We start from the raw sequence: 20,053 nt of genomic DNA on the forward strand, positions 1-20,053 counted from the left end.
AGGTGAATGATTCCACCAAGATTTGAAGGTCATGGAAGGATGGTATCAGGGTAGATGGGATGTACATATGATAGCTGACCATTGTTGGAGCATCTGGCGGGATTGTCCTAACATTGAACACTCCAGTAAAAGCTATAAGCGTAAAGTTTTACCTTAACCGCTTACCTGATTAATTTTCAAATGTTTTACTGTAAAAAAAAAAAAAAAGTCATTGAGTAACAATAAATCCTTTCTATGAACAAAAGAAGATATAAATGAACAGTACATGGAGGGTACCCTGTATTGTAAAACCTGGATGTGATAGCAAAAAACTGGGGTAATTTCTGGATTCCCCATCTAAAAATTAGTAAAACAAGTATAAGATCTAACGCAACAAAAATACCTTCCCCAGTGTTATAAATAACAAATGAAAAAAAATGCCCAAATTTTAAACCTTTATATGAAACAAGCATAAATTACCATAACACCAAATAAATATAACTTAATTAACAACACTATAATCCCCCTTTTAACAATAAACATCAATATCTTTTATCCTATAAAATAACTCCCAACCTCCCAGTTATAAACTTGAATAACCAGGCTGCAGGTCTCAGAAGGCAAAGTCTGCACCCAACAGGATTTTACTCCACCAATATCGAAAACTTGGCTCCAGCCACCCCACACAGCTTCAGTAGCCATGACCTTCCTTTAATCTTAATGGGGGATCCCACCTTCCAAGACTCCGAAAATCATAACTCCCTAAAAAATCCCAGATTTCTTGATGGGTGAACCTGAAACTTTTATTCTTAAAAGAGGACCCCCCACTTCCGCTCATGCCCTTATAACCCATCCTATGACCTACCTCTCCCTCCAACGCTACTACAGCCCCTTCTTAACCATCTCCAATTCTAAATAACCCTTAACCTCCCTGGACTATGCCTCGTGCCCTGTCATTTAGGCCCACGCCTTTTATTTTATGGCTAATGTCCCGCTTTAGCCCTATTCTATGTTTCCTTAGCCCTGACTTTATTCCTTGTTGGTTCCTAAATTGTACTCCTTTTTTTCCTCCTTTGCACCTCATTAGCTCCTATTTTGTTTCACATTGCATACCTTTTAGCCCCTGCTGTTTGTGCCTTTTTCCCCTAAAAGCCTCCACTTGATGCCCCATGGGCCTCTGTTGCACCTATTTTTATTTCTGTTAGCTAACTTTTTGCTTTGTAAACCCCCTGTTGGTATTCAGTAACTCCTGCTTTGCACCCAAAAATATCTTTAATACCTGGTTGGCCCATAATTCACATTGCACTTGGTTAGCGGCCACTTTGTGCTTCGTTTGCCCTCTGCTCAACAACCTTGTTTTTTCCACCCCACTCTGGTTTATCGCCCCAAGAGTATCAAATTTGCATCCAGTTACCATTATTTCTGTTCTGAACATCATCAATATTGGCCCCTACTTGGCATTCTGTTGGTGCCCCAAAAGCTTCTGCTTTGTTACGTATTAGCTCTTGACCCCCAGCTAGTACTAAATAGGCTGCCTATTCACAAACTGTTTTTAACTTTCCTTTAGCCCTTTCTTCTTGCCTTGGTAATCCTAAATTTGCACATCATTAGCCTCTTCCTTTAATTTTTTGGGTCTAAACTTAGCACCCAAGTCCCCCCAAATAGATTTTTCTTAGTGATACATGTTAATACTTGTTCCACATAAGCCTATTTTGTTGTATCAAGAGTTGAGCGAATCGAAGCTGACCGAAGTGGAATTCAAAACGAATTTTAGGAAAAATTTGATTCGCAATGAATGTGAATTTCCTTGCGCTTCGTGGTAAGGAATCGCAATTTTTTTTCCTAAAATGGCAGATACATGTGTGTGGACATGGGGCAAGGAACTCTGGTAAGGCGAGATGACCCATTTTGCCATGCATAGAGCCAATCAGCATCCAGCCAGCCATATAAATAGCCTCAGCCATCTTGGATTCAGACATTTTGCAGCATTCTGAGTGCAGGCAGAGACATCTGCAGGCGCTAGGGTGAGTGTTAGGAGAAACCTCATTGTGCAAAAAGAGAAAAAAACAATTTATAAGTGCAGGGAAACGATAGGGATGAATCATTTCACAGCATCTTAGTGCAGGGAGAGATGTCAGAAGGAGCTAGGGACAGTGTTAGAAAAGCGATTTACAAGTGCAGGGAAAGATTATTTTGGGATCCACATAACCATTATGCATCTCTGTCATTCAAGCAATTTATTTATCCAGAAAAATATGTAAGCACTTCACTGTTGCAGTTATTTGTGGTGAAAGCATGTCAAACAAAGATGTGGCAGGCCATGCACAGAGGAGTGGCAGGGACCCAAATGCTTCTGGCCCAGGCAGAGATTGCAGCAGAGTAAGGGGGTGTGTCAGCAGTAGTCGCCTTGACCAGCAACCCTACTATTCTTGATTGGGTAACTCGGTCATCCACTTCATCCCAAGTGACATCAGACACCCCCAGCCAACAGTCGGTGGGTTCGTCAGACATAACCTTTAGTTGGCATGGCCCAGGAGCAGGCCCTGTGCCCTTACCTGTCCTCAATCTGCCTCTGTCCTTTGCTGTTCCCTCAGCCACAGAAATATTGTATGCTGTGGGCTCAGCTTTACTATACAGCGAGGACGAGCTAGTAGAGCACAGCCAGCAGCTACTGCCCAGCCAAGATCTGGAGGAGACATCTGCCGCTTCCTCTGCTAGGCGGGCGAGTAGTGATGAGGAGAGCGGCGTGGGAGGTAAAGTTGTGAGCGGTCATGCTTCTGACCCAGAGACTGTTGAGGAGGACATCAGTGACGTACATACACTACTTGATGATGATGAAGCTGATCGCACTTGGGAGTCGGGTGAAGAAGGGGCTTCATCATCATCAGGAGAAGAGGGTGGCAGATTCGCTGTGAAGCAGCGGCTGAGCCAGCAAGGTGGTAGCATGGCTGGTAGTCAGCAGGGTGGCAGCAGTTGGATGTCCGGAGCCAAAAGTGCCCGAGTAGACCACCTGCTTTGCAGCAGCCTACCTACTCGGGAAGTAGTGGTACAGGGGTTCATGGAGGCAGTGGCAGAAGCAGTCGGTCAGTGCGGAGTGTTCGGGAGAAAATCACTCGACACCTACTCGACACCCCCAACATAGGCTGATATGCGACGTTTCCACCCTCCATATGTTGGACCGACTATACAAACAGAGAAAGGCAATCAACGATTTCTTGATGATCCAAACCGATAGGAGTACTCCCATTTGTAACTTCGATGTCAGCCAGTGGCAGCTCATGTGTGACACCTACCGTTTGCTCAGGCCCTTTGAGGAGGCCACGTTATTTGTCAGTCACCAGGACTCCAGCATGAACAACATCATTCCATAGCTTCATGTCCTGGAACAGATGCTGGTCAATATAGCTGGCCAGGGAAATGGAGACGTGGCGCCTAGATCTCATGGGGGCTGAAGTGGAGGAGGAGGAGGACATTGAAGCACAGGCTATGTATAGCAAAATGGGTGTTTTTTCCACTCAGGTAATAGAAGGGAAGGAGCAGGAGTAGCCAGAGGAGCAAGAGGGAGATGAGGAAGATGAGGCAGAGGACCCAGACACACCGTGGCAGTATGCAGTGGAGATGGAAGCAGGGAGTCCCTCCGAGTCACTTGCACAAATGGCCCGCTGCATGCTCACTTGCATAGTGACAGCTGAATGTCACCATTCGGCAGAGGGATGACTTCTGGCTCTCCACTTTGTTGGACACTCACTACCGGTCCAAAATGGGGTCCTTTTTTACACCCGCTGAGAGGGAGGACAAACTGAACTACTACAGAGACATCCTATGTAGTCAGTTGGCCACCGCCTATCTGCGGCCATCGTCCATCCTCTGGCAGGTCTGACACGCGGGGGCCCTCTCTACACTCACGTTCCACTGCCATGGCAGGAGCAGTAGCAGCTCCATCAGCAGCAGCAGTCTAGAGTCGCTGATGAGCAGCTTTCTTCCCCTGCATAGTGAAGAAACTACTCACCAGCAGCTAGACATAGAGCAGAACCTGAACCAACAGGTTGTGGCATACTTGGAGTGGACCCTGCCAGCCGTCATTGAAGATCCGCTGGACTACTGGGCAGCCAAGCTGGATTTGTGGCCACAACTGGATAAGTTTGCCCTGGAAAAGCTGTCCTGCCCGGCCAGTAGTGTGGCATCAGAGCAGCTGTTTAGTGTGGTGGGGGCCATAGTTACCCCAAGAAGAACTCCCCTGTCCACCCAAAATGTGGAGAGACTGACCTTTGTCAAGATAAATCAGGTGTGGATCAGCCAGGATTTCCACCCACCAATGCCTGATGCATCTGATTAGATGATCCATGCCACCTGACCCAAACTTTGACAAAAGAAACCGATTTCTTCTGGCTACCTGCCTCAGCTACTACTCTGATACTGTCACACTGCACACTGATGCCACACATCAGATGCCAAGTGCTCCTTCGTCAGCGGGTACTGGTTTTGTCACCCACTGCCCCACTCCGTCACCAGGTCACTTTGTGGTCTCCTGATGCTGCTGCCATCTCCACACTATGTCACCTTGCCACTCTGGTCTCCTGATGCTGCCGCCACCTCCACACTGTCATTGTACCACTCTGTGCCTCCTGATGCTGTCACCAACTCTGGACTATTATTATTAATAAACAGGATTTATATAGCGCCAACATATTACGCAGCACTGTACATTAAATAGAGACTCTGTCATCGTGCCACTCTGTGGCCAGTTATCCCTGTGGTAAATTTTATGACACCTCTTGCTCCGAACCCAAAAGTTACAAGGATCAAGAGGCCCCACTTTCACGGTCTGTATTCACACTGAAAATCCTGATGCTGCCGCCACTTCCAGACTCTGTCATTGTGCCGCTCCGTAGCCTCCTGATGCTGTCGCCAACTCCACACTCTGTCATTGTGCCACTCTGTGGCCTGATGCTGCCGCTGCCACCACTTTCTTCACCCTGTCCACTCTCTTGGGGGGGCTCTACATGTATAAACGGTTAATAGAACAGGTTCTGTAGACATCTGTGGAATCAGCTGACGAGGGTGTAAAAGGAGTGCGCTTCTTGATGCTAAGATGGACCTGTAAGGCTGAGTTCATACTTGAGTTATTTGGTCAGTTTTGGCCCCGTGACTGCCCAAATAAGTGAAGTGTTCAGTGATTCTAATAGTGACGCCTGTCATCTGCATGTCATACTGACTCACAGTATTATTTCACTACCACAGCAGACTCCCTATGCTTGTTACTGCAAGGCACAGTGTTCTACACCACTATTAAGGCTCTCTGCAGGCCGGAAATAGACGTTTGTTAACATGATTCACCACAAATAAATTTGCATCAAAGCGAAGCTTTTCAAAAAATTCAGCAAACAAGCCGAATCGAATTTTTGAGAAATTCACTCATCTCTAATTGCATCCCTTGTGCTTTTCTTTGCCCCATTTTAGCCTTTACTGTGAACCCCATTAGCCCTACTTTGTGTCTTTCTTTGTGCCTTGTTATCCCCTAATTTGTGCTCCATGGTCATGTACTTCGTCCCCTCTTAGCTTCTACTTCTACACCCCCATTAGCCCTTAGTTCAAGCATCTTTAGGTTCTACTTTTTAACCTGGAAATATCTACTTTGTGTATATTTAGCCCCTGTTTTTTTCTTTATTTGGCACGTCATTATACCACGTGAGCTTTTATTTTTTTTCCTCATTTAACCTCTACCCTATTGCTTGTAAATATCAGTTTTTAGGGCCTTTGTCCAGCTTTATATTTTGCTTCATTTTATTTACTTTGTGACCTGATAACCAGTAATATTTGCCCTATACATTGTTCCTCTTTATTGGACCAGTGAATGTAGTACTCCAAATGAGGACCCAAAAGAGGATCCTGACTATGAACGGGGACCAAACTGGCACTCGCCGGCCTCCAATCAGCTGTGACCGCGGTTCCCACCATGGGAACTGAACTTGGATAAACTCTTAACGGAGAAACTCCATTGTGAGTTCATCTGAGGTTTGCCTGCAGTCACAGCTAACTGGAGGCACGCAAGTGCTTCCAATCAGCTGTTATCATGGCACCCTGGACTTCAATGGAATTCGCTAAATCGGTTCGCAGAAATTTTCTCATGAATGTCAGAGGCATTCTCGCTCATCCTTAATCCCTAATGCTCATTGGTTTATGAGGAAATGCTTATCCCAATAATATGGGCATTCACGGCCACCCCACCAATAGGAAAAAATAAATATAAAAAAAAATCTAGATTTTTTTCGGTAATAATCAATAACTAAATCACCCCTAAAGGGCAGTGAGGTGCCCAGGGAAATCCACTGGCCACACAAGATCACCCTGAACTAATCATGCCGTGTTGTATGTTCATAGCTGTAAGCCCCGAAAAATGCAATAAAAGAGTTCTTGCATTAATTCATTTTTATTTATAAAATAAACTTTTGTACTGAAGTTTTAATGTGTTTGTGACCCAGTATGCAGAGTACTTCTGGCGTTCTAATTCTGTCTGTATTTTCAAGCAAAAAGCGTGACTTTTTTTGCATGGAGATTTATTTTACATTTTAGACTTTCAATTCTTGGGCATAACTCACTGAAATAAACGGAAGGCGGTTAAGGTCCTTGGGGGTTACTTGTAATTTGGTATATTGTTGTGGTGGATTGGGGACCCATAGTTTGTGTGGAGTCCCCTTTGGTTTAATGAAATTGTTTGGTTTAATAATATTTGGTGGTGGTCTGTGGTTTAAAAGAAGGTTATGTAGTTCCCAAGCTGGGAGCAATTATACGTATATACCTTTTTTCAAGGTGAAGAAGACCACCATTGTAAATGGGTGTCTATGAGGACCTGTCAGGTAATAATTACTTTTTGATAAGGTTAGGTGTTGTTTTGTTTATTTAATATTTATTTTAAGGTTTATATTTAAGATTTATAATTTTTATATTTTATCCTATTCTTTGTTGTAATAAAAAGCCTAGGCCATTTACCCAAGATATTATTGTGTGGTTACTTGAATATGGTATAAGGGATGGTTAGTATTGGTTTAGTGGGGTCATGGGTTTTTAGGGTTGATAGGTTGCTAAATCAGTTTTGCTGCAGTCATGCACATTTTCAGATGCTACTGCAAGTTTCTCTCTTAAAAGCTCCCTTTCCAACTCTGCCTCTTTACCTGCCTTCTTTCATTTTAGTGCCAACCAAACTTTTATCCAAAAGTAATTCCAAAACTTTTAAAGCTAAAATCAATGTAAGTTCAAATCTATCACCCAAAGTTTTATTCAAAGGAGTAGCATATTTAGTCCGTTCCCTTGCTACAGAAATTCATAGGCTATCTGTGGCCCAAGCAGGCAAATTACAGATTTCCTGCTCTTCTATGAATTACCATGCTTACTCATCCTCACAATCAAAAGTTTTAATTAACAAAAGTGTGAAAATATACAAAGAAAGATGAACAGGCAGAAAAGCACTGATGAAAACCAGTGAAGACATCAACAATTTAGGCAAACAATGCTAAACTATTGCCCTACTTTAAACATCCAACAGTTTGTACCATTATTGTTGCTTCATTTCAGGAATTCAGCCACATATGCTTGACTTCTCTGTATTCCAATCTCATCTCTAGGTCATCTCATCACTCTGTCTCTCTCCTGGATATTTACGCCCTGGATCCTGTCCCTGCAGCTGTCAACGCACACGTGGAATAAATCACACACGAGGAATAAATTGACTCCCTACTGATCCTTGGTCACAGATTTCTCTTCCAGGTCACATATCTTGAAAAAAACATGGCTTGTTTTCTCCAGTGGTCAGGGCACTATATTATTGGTTAATAATAATGATTGTATGAAATATGCAGCAATTCCAATCATCCGCAGAGACAAGTTGTTGGGTTTATTGACAGATTTACAGGCTAGTTCCACAGCAATGACAAGTTATGTTCACTTAACTCATCACATGCTATGAATGAACATAACCAATAAATACATTGAGATCCATAGAGACTGATGAGAATAAAAGCTTCAAAGCGTGTGAGCATGTTCTAGTGGGCACTATGAGGGTAAACAAGGCTTCATGCATATAAATAAGTTCAAACAACAAAACGTTTGTTACTTCCTTTCTAAAAAAATTACTTATCTCATCTATTTTGTATGATATTTGAATGTAAAAGAGGCTACTTTACATTGTAAGCATTCAAGAATGACAATGGTTATTCATATTGTGTGTGTGTGTATATGTGTGTATATGTGTGTATATGTATGTATATGTGTATATATATATATATATATATATATGTATGTATGTATGTATGTATGTATGTGTGTGTGTATATATATAGTCTACAAAGTCTACAAAAGTTCATCAATTTAAACCACTAGGGAAAGGGAACTAATTTCTTTATGATCCTGTGAGGCATTTGCATGTTCCTGTGAGTGTGGCACCCAAACAACATTTTCCTGTACTGTTTGAAGGGGTAGGACAAGTCTAATATCTTCTCCTCTATGGGGGCTTCTATATTTCCCTTCTCCCTTTAATATAGGGCCTTCTGTATCTCTTCCCTCTTCTACTGGGCCTCCTTTATCTTCCCCCATTTCTTCCTTCTATATGAGGGCTCCTTGATCACCCCCATCCCTCCCTCTCTATTCTCTCCCACTTAATGTTCCTACCCTGTGTCCACTCATACCTGCCGTGGGTCTTCTGTCTTCCACCTCCCTCCTGCCATTTGTCTTGTAGCCTCAGATGGTGAGTACTGGTTTGTGTATTTCTCATGTCTCACCTTTAAACCTTTCCCTTTCCTACAGGTCCCACAATAGGCAGAGAACCATCAGAAGGAGTCTCATGAAGCCCCATGTTGTACCAGCAGAATTATCCACCTGTAGGGTCACATTCCAATCCTTATCATCTTTGGTAATATCACAAGATTTATTAATGTTGAACTCCAACTAAGCTGATTTAGAGAGGTCCGTAGCTGTAAGAATCTAGGCACATGGCCTACATGACAAGGGTGGGAGGCCTAGCCCATGGGTGTAAAGGGTTAAAAAAATGTAGTAAGGCTAGAGCTGGAGCAATGGGGTAGGAGGGGATTAGAAATAGGATGAAATAAAAGGAAGGGGCTGGACAGAAGTCAGAGGCCGTCTTTTGGAAGAAAAAGTTTCCTGCCCACCCATCCCTTTTATAGTTATAATTATAATTTGAATGTGTGGTCAGTTTAGATGTTGGGGTAGGATCCAGTGTATTGGTAAAGTGGTGGAATTTGGCAGGAGTGTGGAGCATGGGGTAGGTGGGGTCTCCCCCTTTATGGTGAAAGGATGATTATAGCTCCTGAGGCGGTGCTGGGCAGCTAGGGGCCAAGGTGGAAATGTTGGAAGAGGTAAAGTCCAGTTGGGTGCAGATTTTGCCTTCTGAGACCTATAGCCAGGTTGTTTGGGGGTATACCAGGGAGTATGGAGTTTGATAATATTATGGATATTGTTGTTATGGTTATGTATTAATAAAAGGGAGGAATTAGGTTGTTGGTTAAATAGGTTATATTCAATGTAATATGTTTGTGTTATATAATCCTGGTTAAGTAATAATATTATTAATGGAGTGTTATGTTATGTTAATGTATGCTTGCATATCAAAAGTTTAAATGTACTTATTTGTCATTTATTAATTAGATGTTTGTTATTTACTTGAATGGTTAATTTTTTTTAATGGTGTTTAAATAAACGGCTGCTTGCCAGCCAATTTAAATCCAAGATTGGTGTTTGGGTATTTAATTATGGGGGAGTGGTTGGTAAGCAGGTGGGGGTGGGGGGAGGCAGAGGTTCTGATGATGGGTGGTGGTGGATGGGCTAGAAAGTCCGGGCTACCCTCGTCATGTGCCTCCTGGGGAGTTTCCTCAAATTCCTCTCCCTTTGACAACTCACCAATGGGGGGAAAGGGGTAATAAGAACAGGAAATGAGGGATGTGTACACAGGAGGGACACACAGTAATAACATATTCTCACCTTTCTTCTGTCCTTTTCAAACCTAAGTGTTAAGTTTTGAGATTGTTCTTTTTACCTGCTACTAGTAGATTGTCTAGCCGTGTGGTCAATGCTTTTTTGTCACTGCATCACACTGTTGTACTTAACCTCTGCCTTCTTCCATCTATACACTCCAGGGGGGCTCCAGGAGTTGAATGTCCCCATACCCAGTGTCCAGGTTATTATGTGCTACAGTTAAGCCTCCATAAGATTCTCCGGGCCTCATTATTTCCATCAAGGTAAAACCGCTTCCATGACTCCCTGTGAAGATGGTGCTGGTTTATCGGCACCGCATTGCTTAGTCGTTGTGGGCTGCTATTCCTGTACAGTGGTGGAACTGAGGTCCCTATTTCCATGACAAAGCACAAGGCTTAGCTGGTATAGAGGTTATGGGGGTCACTGTGCATGTGCTTCAATAGTCCCCTTTTACAATATACTATAATACCAATATGGGGTGTGTATATATTCTTCTCTGTAGGTCAGGGCTAAGTTTAAACTTAATTTTCTAGTTATATTTTCAGTGTTTATTACCCTGTTATATGTCCCCCATTTTACCTCTCTGGCTTTATATAAGGTCTTTGTTTTGAGTCCCCTTGATGATGCCCGGCATCTGTGTCCCAGGCCTCGCATCCCCGGCATGTGAACATTGGGGATGCAAGGCCATAAGATGCAGATGCCAGGTAGGCATGCGACCTGTGTACGTGCGGGTGGCATGCGCTGGAGGGTGGGACCAGCGGGAAATGTAAAATAATAGGTGTTTTTAAATTTCAAATGTACCACTTTAACATTTAAAAATACTAAAATAATTATACTGCCAGGGAGGTTAATATAAAAGGTGGAGTCTTTAAACAGATCCTTTGCTAGACATAGTTCTCCTATGTTGTCTGCATATGAGAACTATGTCTAATAAAGGATCTGTTTAAGGACTCCACCTTTTGTTTAAGTAAAAAAAAAATTTTTAATTTTACTGCCAAAAAAGACATCTGTTGTTTTCTCTTCTCTCTTTATTTTTATAACTAAAGCAGGCTTGGCAAAAGTATAGATTGTGTTTTATAGGGGAATCCTTCTTTGATAAGTTATTTTTTTAAGTTATTTTGGTATCATTCACTTGTGATACCATCTGCACTTCACTCCTGCCCAAACTCCCCCCCCCCCCCCCCCCCCCCCCACCAGCGTGGATAATCTGATGGTAGACAGCCATTTGGTAGCCATCCTGTGGATTCAGAAGTACACCTTAACGGTAGTGGTGCTGTATATCTGACAGCAAGAAGGCCTCAGCAATGATGTGGAGGATGGCGTCACTACAATATCTCACCTTCCTGTTTGGGTTGGTATAGGGTATGATAAAGTGGAAGTTTCCCTTTCCAAGAGAGAGGTAGAGTGTGTGTGTGTGTGTATGTATGTATGTGTGTGTGTATGTATGTGTGTGTATGTATGTGTGTGTGTGTGTGTGTATGTATGTGTGTGTGTGTATATATATATATATATATAATGGGCATCCTTATTTTACTGTGTGCCATGATAAGCCGGAGGGTGGTTGCTCCAATGCTGACTGTTGTGTAGAGTTGTTAAAATTGAAAGGTGTCCTTTTTATGGTTTTAGTCTGTGAATGAGCAGCCAGCAGGGGCCCTGCCAAAGATGTGAGAAGCCAGAGCCATTTAATTTTTTTTTTTATTCCTTCTAGCTTGTGCACTCCTGAAGTAGTACAAGCAGTACCTAGGTATGTGTGAAGCGGTTGTAGCTCAGTAAGTATGTGCTTGCACTGCTATGCTGGAGACTTGAGTTCGAATCCCTGAGCAAGCCAGTCTCATAGTCCTGGGTCCTAATGCAGTGCCTGAACCCCTTTGTGGTGGGACTGAGGTGTGTGAAATGTTTCCACTTCCTGGTCCCACTATGAGGGGTTTCAGTGTGTGTGTGTGTGTGTGTGTGTGTGTATGTGTATATATATATATATATATATGGGGTGAGGCCAAAAAAAACCTAAGTCCCACTTTTTGAATAGGCTGCCCCGGTAAGACAGCCCACATTTATTGTAGTTGTTGCAATGATATCACAGACCATGGACCAGAAGAGGCGGGGGGTCCACAACCTAATGTGCTGCCCACAGGAATTACAGGCCTCAGTGGCCTGGGACTGGAACGGACTGGTGGGTTGTCCATGGCCTCCAAGCTTTCACAGAGCGATTTGAGCATGAGGTCTGCAGGATCCGAGAGACTACGGTGCTTCCATCACTGAATGATTCATATCCGCCCAATTCATTCAGAGATTTGTACTCAAGTTGACTGTGCTTTCATTGAGTGATATTCAGCCGCCCAAACTCACTCAGATTTGACCTGGGGACTATTGGATTCGAACTTGAGTTTACGGTGCCCTGGTTACTGCTCTTATCCACTAAGCTACTCGCTTCCGCTCAATCATTGCTGTGTTCCTTCTCCTATTTCAGGAGTGGAAAGACCTCAATGGGAAATAAAATTTGAAAAAGAGAGAAGCGAGAATCGAACCTGCAACCTTCAAAATCATTTCTAGGCCATTAGCCGGCTCCTAAACCCCTACACCATAGCCAAGTTCTGGTTTGTAGTTTAGCAGCAAGCCTCCTAAACATCACAGGTTTTGAAATCAATTTGAGATTTTTTTCTTCCTAATTATCAGCTGGGTCGTTAATCATGCTTTGATCACTAATTGGTACTAGTCAATGTTGAAGATGATTCATGGTGTTAGAAGGAGCCTTGGCGCCATGATAGGCTGCCACGATTGAGGGGTTGGATGACATTTATTGTTTTTTAATCTCATTGCCATCGCTGATACCAGGATTCAGGGGGTGAATGAGACTCATTGTTTTTTAATCTCATTGCCATCGCTAATACCACGATTCAGGGGTTGGTTGGGACTCATCGTTTTTTAATCTCATTGCCATTGCTGATACCAGGATTCAGGGGTTGGTTGAGACTCCTTGTTCTCAATCTCATTGCCATTGCTGATACCAGGATTCAGGGGTTGGTTGAGACTCCTTGTTCTCAATCTCATTGCCATTGCTGATACCAGGATTCAGGGGCTGGATGAGACTCATTGTTCTCAATCTCAGTGCATGTTCATGTGGTGTATTTTATGACATTAGAATCCCAGGGCAGAATCTTATTTCTGACTCTGCCACTCAGTACAGTGGCTGATGACTTCTAATGCAGTTCTCCTTCTTCACATATTGGGCAATGTCTTAAGGTAGTCAGTAACTCCAGTATTGAATAATAAGGTTCCACAACCCTTCTGTGAATCTTCCCAACATTGGACACATTCTATTTCATTATATTAGGATGGATTTTCTAAAGGAGATCAGACTCAGTTTATTACAAACCTCCACTCCATTCTGATTCTGTTAAAAGGGAGATCGGTCGGTCACTTTGAACAAAGATGTACTTCTGATTTAAGCACAGCAATGACAGCACGCTCATTAAGATCTGAGTTTAACCTCCCAAGTACTGAAAGCATTGTAAAGTCCTGAATTACACAAGCCTACTGTGTACAACAACAACAACAATTAAGTGTCTGGAAGTAGTAGAGTCTCTCCGTTGGGTCATGTTAGGTTGTACAAAGATATACACTTGATCCACTTGAGGTATTGCACGGCACCTAACACGGCACCTAGGTACAAAATAATGAAAACAAGACGGTGTCCAACAGACATGGTAAATATTTATTGGCACAGCACGGGACTTAAATTTTTGGGATTTTATCACAGACTAAACATACACTGCTTGTTACCCCTCTGGGGGGATGGGGTCTGCAGGAGTCATGTGAAAAATACAGGACACAGAAAGGATGGCTAAATACATTTAATTTACAGGTGACCTCATATAAGGAACAGCAAATATAAATGAGATGACAAAACTCCACAAAATATTTCTTGGCAACCAGACATTTTATGATTTGTACATCCATGTATGCTCACGGGATTGGCTGCTGAAATGTTTGTACACTTTGTTTTAGTTGGGTCATTGGCCTTGGGACTTTCAAAGCATATCATTTTTTTGAATTCCTCAAAAAATATGTTTAAAAATAACCTAATGATTTATTAATTTAAAATTCATAAAACTTGGTTAAAAACATAACACAAATCCAAAAATTAGTTCATAATAAATCCAGAGGTTAGTACATAACTTTACTTTGATTGCATTTACACACCTTAGTGACAAGCCAAACAATTGAGGATTTAGAAACCCTTCATTACCACACTTCTATCTGTGAGTGTACATCAGACACTATCAATTAACTAGTTAATCACCATTTTTGATTTTAACATATATTCTCACCTATTAATGCAATCCTTTCCAAAATAGTAATTTTCTATATTCATATGTATTCCAATCTAAAGTGTATGATTTGTTTCAAAAGGGACTAGAGTACAAATAGAGGGCGGCAATCAATGTAGTCATATCTAATTAGTGCTACTGAATATACTATTTCATATCAGTCAATAAATTGTAAGTGAACACACTCATGCTTAAGCCTATCATAGACTTAGTAACAGATTAATACTAAACAGTTAAACTATAGACATGAAATTATCATTTCATATTTTAGAAATATTGTTTTGTTTTTTGTATGCTTTGTAGATGCCTCTTATTCAAATATATTCCTTCCCATTGAAGCATGCCCTATCGATTCCAAAATGGCCACTCGCTAGTACCCCTGTCCTATTAAGATTTGGTTCCAGGATATGTTTTTTTCCCTGCTGATCCTTGGTATGCTCTCCTTATGTCAGGTTTTTAAATGGTCTGGCCCTTTCCTCTGCTGGCATCACTCCTAGCTAGTTATTGCCACTCCCAGATCCGGGCATTGGGCTCCATGTGACAGATGATCAGAAAGCAATAAACTCTTACATGTAGCCTACAGATGTTAAAGGTAATTAGCCTCTTTCATTTTAACCTGAAGCCTGTACCAACCTGATAAAGGATACCTGCGTTGATTGATCCTGCAACTTATTTTTCCAGAAAATAGACATCTCTGTTGATAGCAGTAAGTGCTCTACATGTCAATACAATATTTGCATAAAGATAATGCTGAGTTGTTATAATGAATATGTAAATATCTGTATTCAATAGGCTAATGCTGAAGTGTTCTGAGAAATGAGTTGATATATCTTTAGCCTATTCATTATGTACTAACCTCTGGATTTAATATGTATCAACTTTTGGATTTTTGTGATGTTTTTAACCAAGTTTTATGAATTATAAATTATTAAATCATTGGATTATTTCTAAATATATTGTTTGAGGTGTTCAAAAAAATATATGATTTAAAAGTCCCAACAGCAATGACCCAGCCCAAACAAAGTGTTCTGCAATGTTAGATTGAAAGAGACGTGGCATATTCTAATCATTTGCATTAATCTAAAGGAGCTATCTTAAATACAGTTGCTAGCTAGTATTTTCGAGTAAATTTATTTCCATCCAGTCATCCAGGTATTCATGATGGGGAATCTGATCACTGTCCATGGGGGTGATCACAACCGAAGAGGGATTACCTACAAGCAGAAAATTGATATTTTATGTAGGACAGTCTAAAACAGGGAAACAAACCTATATATGGATTTCTGCCTACATCACTCTGTACCTTTGAACACTGCTTACAGCAAGAACATACTACAGCAACTGCAGAAGCATTGGTATGGGCGCCCAGGTGTCAAGTTTATCCATGTCATTGCAGACAGCATCGATCTTTGTTATGGAACTCTTCTTGCAGCTAATATAATAATTTTTGTAATCGTACAGTAAACAAATTCTACCTTTTAGATGGAGATGAGAAGCAGGGTGACCTTGTAAGGGTTTTGGGGTTAGGACTCCCACACCTGAAGGCCAGAGAGATTTAAGAGGTTTGGGCTCAGTATACCAATTCTGTACAGATTTCCCATTCACCTCCCATATAATTACATCAGGAAAGGAGAAAATCAGATTTCATCTTACTTGTAGCTCTATTTCCAATTGATGTACTGCACATTACAGAAACAGGAAACTCACAATCAAAACCTTTTAAATGGAAGTTCTTCATCAAATGGTCAAAAATAAAAGAAAACCAAAAGAAATATGACCCCTGTAATGTCTACACCTGATAATGAGTGTCACCTAAGCTTTATGCTTTGTTACAGAAATAGATATTTTAGGGACCTCCATTGTACAGGAACAGCAGCACACAAAGACTAAGCAGTACAGTGCCAATCTATAGAGAAAGGATTCCCTCTGCCATTATCCATGGGGCAATGGTGGTACGATGGGCATTACGCTGTGGGGGGCACCACCTGTACTTACTGGCAGTCAGAAGTGGGTTATTCTTGTTGTCACACCAGAAATCACAGCTTTGAAGCCTGTACTAAAATGCTAATAAAGTATAAGGTCATGCATTGGGATTACAGGATGTACACATCCCCCTCTTCCCATACATGTGTCCCCTTTATTGGTGGGCTGGAATGAAGAGAGGTGAGGGGTTATTACTGTGTCCCTCTTGTGCACACATCCCCCTCTTCCTGTCATTGTGACCCCTTTATTGGTGGGCTGTCACAGGGAGAGGAATTAATGGAAACTCCCCAGTGGGCACACAGATTACAAAGTATATATCTAATATTACACACCATTGAAAACCAATTTAGCTGGAGTTCAACATTAATCAATCAAAAGATATTACCACAGATGATCAGGATTGGAATGTGACCCCACAAGTGGCTCGTTCTGCTACATCATGGAGCTCCATGAGACTTTGATTGTTCTCTGCCCATTTGTGGGACCTGTAGGAGAGGGAAAGGCCAGGATAAATACACACCCCAATACCCAGCATCTGAAGCTACATGGCAGGAGAAAGGAGGAAGACAAAAGATACATACAGGTATGAGGGGACACAGGGCAGGTACATGAAGACCCATAGAAGAGGCAGAGAGGAAAGAGATGCAAAAGCCCAATAAAGGAGGGACAGGGACGACACAGAAGCCCCAGAGAATAGGGCAGAATTAGGGTAACACACATATATATATATATATATGGTTTAAGGTAGGGGATGTACAGGGTCAAGTGAAATTGATGAGCTTTTTTTCCTTTTAGTATCTATCACTACTACTAAAGGGAATAGGAAGAAAAAACATTTCAGATCTTTTCTAATAACAATCAAACATTTAAAACATTATACCAAAAGTAATTCAAATCTCAAAGTAAAAGAAAGAAAACTGTATGGCAATAAACATTTCCAGCACCTCAAATCACAACTACAAATCCCTGCTGTAGATTTTAGAATACATTGGAAACTAAATCTTCAGAAGAGGCCACATGTTCTAATACAAAGCCATAGCTTTGACAGGCAGGCAGCAACATCAGAGGTTAGGGTTTCCTCCAGTGTGGCAATGGACACACACACACACAGTGTGGCAGTGGTATACACAGCAATGGTCACCACTGCATACCTGCCAAATCCACCTCTGAAGGGGGTAACATGAAATATTATTGTTCCATGGGGAACGTGAAACAGGTGGAGGGGCACATTGGTGGTAAGTTGCACTTACCTTTTTGTATTCCATAGCCTTAGATTTTCCCTGACTTCTCTCTGCTGGGAGTGTCAGATGGGCAGTAAAACATTTTTTTTTGTGAAGGGGAGATATGTTTTGATTTATTTCTGTTTTTAATGCTTTTTTGTGTTCCTGGGGGCTCACCTATATATGTGTTGCAGACAGAAATGAGTATTGTTACAGTAAAAACAGAAAATCTGCACTTTTAAAAAGATATTAGTTAATCCTGGAGTCAGAAGTTCTACACATGAAAGTAGCAGAGGACGACAGGTTATGTAATCTGAAGCGACGGTCTGGACAATGTTTTTGTGCAAATGGATATGACAACAGACTGTTTATACAGAAAAGGAGAATTAAGGGTATAAAAATATATGCACAAGACAGCAGTGCTATGACAGCAACAAGTTTGTCTTGGAGAAGAGTTTTGTGGGCTAGGACAGTGAGAAGTTTGTGCAGTGTAAATAAAAAGTTAAGAATATGACTGGATAGGAGGAGAGTATGGATTCTATGAATGGTGGATGTGTGTGCAGAGTTAGAAAGATGTGGGTACCGGGGCAGAGAGATCATTGAGGCGTCATAGTTTGAAGCTGGGGAGGGGAGTGAAGGAAGGCATCTGGAGGCAGCAGAGGTGTAATGAGAGCAGTCATAAATCACCTTTAGAAAGCCCCCACTCAGCCTCAGGAGATTGGTTGCGTCTCCCACCACATGGTTGCCCCCAGGATGTACTGCACAAGGGATGGCATCTGCAGATGGGCTGGCAGAAGACCAGGGGCCCACAGATTAAGCAGTACAGGCACTATCAGGTTAATCCAGAGTACAAAGCCAAGGTCATACACAGGCAATAAGTCCACCAAACGAGGGAGAAGCACAAGCAGAGTCAGGGGTCACAGGCAGAGATCAATCCAGGCTGCAAATAAACAATGGGTCAGGAACAAGCAATGGTCAGCAACAGAAAATCACACAAGAAACACTCCAGCACAGATTAGCCAAGCTAAACACTACAACAAACACAGAACACAGGAAGCAGAGAGGCTATAAAGCCCCAGCAGCCAATGGCAGCACAGGACTACTAATTGGCTCCTCAAATCCCCTTCAGCTGTGCACAGCCTCAGAGTGTGTGCTGAAGATGCCAGAATGTACATTTCAGGCTGCACAGCTAAAAAAAGAAGCAGAAGATGCTGTCTTTTACTTGCTGCTGCAAATGACACCACTGGAAAGCATAAATGGGAGAGATATTGTGGTGCAGCACAGGATTGTCGGCCCCACAAGCATCCCCCGGGGTTTTTAGGCTGCCTGAATGATATCTGAGGGGTGGCAGGGAGAACACCATGAAAATATTGGAAAGCCAAGCAGAGAAGTGGTGTCTTTGGAGGATATGATATGGCTTGTATGGATGGTGTCCTTAGGAACACTTGCTTGGCTGGGGGGACATGTGGAGCTGCAGGGAGGGTGGAATGACAGCAAGGAGAGCAGGACTGGGTAATAGCGGGGCAGAGGTGCTGAACATAAGGCAATATGGAAATGACTCAACATTGGTAATACAAAACTGATTTAGGCATGATCCTCAACACGGAGGGAAAATGCTCAAAATACTCTTGGCAAATGATAAAGTGGGGCCCCGTATGCTGAAAATCATTGATGTGAGGAAGAGGGGTCTCAGCAAAACAAGGAGCTTACATAAAGTCAGGTAAAACATGGGGGCACAAAATGGGGTTAGGTTATAGCGCTGACCCTTACCAGCTTTTACATGCAAACTGCATACCAAGTCTCCCAAACCAGCAGTGTAACTCCACATGTAATCAGGAGAATAACACAGACACACTGACCAGAGACAGAACACAGAACTACGGAGAAATAACGCCTTCACCTAATTGGAAGATGAACCTCAATAAAACAGCTGGGGACTGGGAATTTGCGAGCAAGATTTTTAAACGCGGTCTTGCGGCGAAATTGGCCGTAACATCCCCTAAAATGTCATCACTATGACATCATTAAAGTTAATAAACTCTACCTATCAAACATAATGTCCTGTCACACATAACTGTCTGCTTACCTTCCTTGAAGCGGAACTAAACTGAAAAAAAAAAAAAAATACACGTATTCTTAATCCTGCAGATCCCTCGATGGCGCTGGTCCTTCCCGTGATCCAGTCCCACATTGTCCTGAAAATCCTCTTTATCCTCAGCGCTGAGGGCCGCCATCTTCAGGCTTCTCTTCTGTCTCTTTCTTGTCTTATTGTCTTCTTGACTGCAAAGGTGAAAAAAGAAAGAGCTGATCTCATTGCACTTACAAAATTAAAAAACAATTAACATTTTTCCTTTACATATAAAGGTTGTCTACCCTTTTATGTAAAAAGTGAAAATGTTGAGTTTCGGTACGCTTTAACTTAAAAAAACCCAAAAGTTGGCATTGATGTATAAACCATTCCCTTTTGAGGAATGGATTGTCACATCTAGGGTGTATACATAGCCCCTGATTCATCAATGAAATCCACGCTCGCTGGAAGCGCGAAAGTACGCGCGGCCA

General features: G+C 42.1%; 1 long non-coding RNA gene across 2 annotated transcripts; it reads right to left on the reverse strand.

Moving 5' to 3' along the window:
- Window positions 1-13,654: 13,654 nt before the first annotated feature.
- LOC140342934 (uncharacterized) lies at window positions 13,655-18,661 on the reverse strand. Of its 2 annotated transcripts, XR_011923215.1 has the most exons (4): window positions 18,182-18,661; window positions 16,660-16,759; window positions 15,767-15,829; window positions 13,655-15,505 (listed from the first exon to the last, which is right to left on the reverse strand). It is a non-coding gene; the product is annotated as an uncharacterized lncRNA (long non-coding RNA). The 2 variants fall into 2 exon arrangements; XR_011923214.1 differs by lacking the exon at window positions 15,767-15,829 and having other exon boundaries at window positions 18,182-18,658.
- Window positions 18,662-20,053: the final 1,392 nt, after the last annotated feature.

This window comes from Pyxicephalus adspersus, chromosome Z (assembly GCF_032062135.1).
Source record: "Pyxicephalus adspersus chromosome Z, UCB_Pads_2.0, whole genome shotgun sequence".
Classification (NCBI taxonomy): domain Eukaryota; kingdom Metazoa; phylum Chordata; class Amphibia; order Anura; family Pyxicephalidae; genus Pyxicephalus; species Pyxicephalus adspersus.